Here is a 3161-nt window from a genome sequence, read left to right as displayed (position 1 = left end):
CCTGTCCTGGAACTAGCTCTTGTAGACCAGGCTGGTCTCGAACTCACAGAGATCCGCCTGCCTCTGCCTCCCAAGTGCTGGGATTAAAGGCTTGCGCCACCACCGCCCGGCCCCTCTACTATTATTTTGTAGCCACTTCAGGGGACAGGAACCTGAAGAAAAATTAACAGCTGACTCAAGAGAAAGCAAAAAGTTAAGGGGTTTCACACATCTCCCTTGCTACCTTCAGATACTAATTTTTTTTCACCACACCACTCTTCCCCCTAGTGTGACTGCACAAAGACAGAGTCAAACATGGGGCTGGAGAGACGGCACAGCAATCCAGAGCATGTCACTGTCAGACTCACGGCTCCAGGCCTGTCACAGAGCTGACTCTCCCAGCAACACAAAGCCTGAGATGACCAACAGATTTCCTTCTGGAGCCAGTCACTCGTTTTCACTTTCTCACATAGAAACCCAATAGGACACAACAGCCCTTGCTACCCAGGCAGCCTTTAATCTGTGCTCACTTTTTTGCCTTCCACTCTGCTGTCTGCATCCCATGCCCACAAGCCAGCTCTTAGGTTGGGAATTCTTTGTTCTGCCCTTTTATCGGACTTGCTTATTTTCTTTATTACTCTCCCCCTTTCTGGTAGATACTCTAAGCTTATGGTTCAGGAGGACAAGTGCTTGCTGCCCAAGCCTGATGATGGGTTTGATCCCCAGGACCATGTTAAAGGTGGAGGGAGAACTGCCTCTGACCTCCACACCCAACCCCCCACCATGATCCAAGTGTTCTCTCCTCTTAACACATACACACAAGAACGTAACTCGACCTCCCACCATTTACACCCCGCACACTCTCTTCTTCCAGCCCTTCTTTCCCCAGGCGCTGCTGGACTTTCTCCCACTAAGCGCCCTCTCCATCCTGTAAAATTTAGGTCTTAGAAAGTGCTGTGACCACAGATGACCTTGGCTAGTCCTAGGACACACCCACCACCTATAAAAGCTAGTCGATTTCTCCGACTCTCAACAGCTAGGAACACTACAGGTTCCACAGAATCCTCGCTACCACCCCGTCTAGTCCTCTTTAAGTGGCACCACCAGTCACCCCAGAGTCAAGCCCCAAAATGAAGGCACTTCAGAGCCAGCCTGTGATGCAAGCCTTTCTAACTCTGCCTTGTGCACAGCAGCCACTGGTGTCTATAAAGACCTGAGCCTCTTTGCACCAGGACACAGCAAGGAAGCTGAGGCAGGAGGATCACATGATCACAGGAGTTTGAGACCACCTAAATATTACAACAATACTGTGAAACCTTGTCTCAAAACAAAAAACAAACTGGGGGTCTAAACCTTTAATCCCAGCACTTGGGAGGCATCTGAGTTCAAGGCCAGCCTGATCTACAGAGTGAGTTCCAGGACGTCCAGGCTTTTACACAGAGGAACCTTGTCTCCAAAAACAAACAAACAAACAAACCAAAAGTCAAGGATTTGGTTTGTAGCACAGTAGTGGAATGCTCTCCAGCACACATGAAGCCCTGAGTTCAAATCCCCATCCCACCCCACACACCCCTGCTGTAGTTAAAACAATAGCTTCTCACTGCCATTAGGACAAAACTCTGAAAATTTCCCATATGGCCTAATCGAGGCCCCAAAGCAGCTTTTCAATGTTCTCCTTTTCCTCACCGGACTCAGTGTAACACTCTGCCCTCCACATAGGCGGGGAATGTCAACCCAGCTAACAGGAGCTCATTCAGATGTTCACATCATCTCTACTGGAGAAAATGGTCATCTCCAATTCCTCTGTCAGGGCTCACTGTCTCCTGCGCTGGCTGTAGCCCACTAAGACTGCTCTAAAAGTAACTGCTCTTTCCCTAGGAGATAGTTGGTTTAGAGAAATCACTGTTTTTTTTTTCAAAGCTTGCTTTCTGCCTTCAACCTCTTTCTTTTCCTTCTTTTTCTTTGTTATTTATTTATTTACTTATTTATTATGTATACAGTGTTCAGCTTCCATGCCTGCAGGCCAGAAGAGGGCACCAGACCCCATTACAGATGGTTGTGAGCCACCATGTGGCTGCTGGGAACTGAACTCAGGACCTCTGGAAGAGCAGCCAGCGCTCCCAACCTCTGAGCCATTTCTCCAGCCCCAAGAAACCACTGTTTTAAAGCTTCACTGAATTTCTGCAGAAGACTAGAGTCACTCTGAAGCAAACCTGTTTACATACTTTTGGCTTTTTGTTTTTTGAGGCAGGGTTTCTCTGTGCAACAGCTCTGGCTGTCCTGGAACTCAGAGATCCACCTGCCTCTGCTGGGATTAAAGGAGTGCGCCACCATGCCTGGCTTCTTCTGGCTTTTTGTTTAAGTCTTGCTGTTTTCTCTGTGGCATGGGTATCTTGCCTGTTTGGCCTGTCCTGACTCGAAGGGGGGCAAGTGCTGACCTAACTTTCTCTGGTTTTCTCTGGACCTGTGACGTTCTTGTCTTTCCTCTGGAGCTGCCTTGAGCCCCAGGAACAAAGAGGACCCACTGACAACCATCTTTGTGGTTGGGCCCCCAACTCCCCGAAAAGCAGTGTAGGTCTGCCTAAAGCCAGTGACTGTGGTGGGAGGCAGCTACCTGAAGCAGAAGAAACTCCTCTCTTCAGAACCAGACAACATCCTGACCATATCTCTGTAATTCTACCCCCATCTCTTGCTTTCCTGACCCAGTTCTTCCTGTTTAACCTCAAACCTGGCTGGCAGGGGTGGGTGGAGCTCAGTGGGTGGTGTCAGCACCTGGAAAATGGAGTTCACGGTCACAAGGAATACGTTTTCACTGCCACTGTCTCTTTTATTGGTGTCCAAGAGGCTAGCGTGTTGGGACTGCTGGGCTTTTGCCCTAAGAACTTCAGTAACAGGGCTGCTGAGAGGCTGAAGGAAAAGGGAATCTGTTGCTAAACCTGACAACCTGAGCTCAATCCTCAGAACCCACATGGTGGAAGGAGGGGACTTCCTCTGCCCTCCATGCCTGCCCTTCACATACATGATCCTATACACATACAAAAAAAACCCTCCAGTAACAAAACTCAGAAGCCAGCTCTAGTCATAAGATTTTAAAGTCTCAGGATATCTAAGCTTGCTTTCTACAAGGACATGTTTTCAATGACTAATTAATTAATTAAGATAAATGGCAGGAAGAGAAAAAT

Source organism: Microtus ochrogaster, linkage group LG2 (assembly GCF_000317375.1).
Source record: "Microtus ochrogaster isolate Prairie Vole_2 linkage group LG2, MicOch1.0, whole genome shotgun sequence".
NCBI lineage: Eukaryota > Metazoa > Chordata > Mammalia > Rodentia > Cricetidae > Microtus > Microtus ochrogaster.
The sequence above is the reverse complement of the archived record's forward strand: the minus strand, read 5'-3'. Positions refer to the sequence as shown.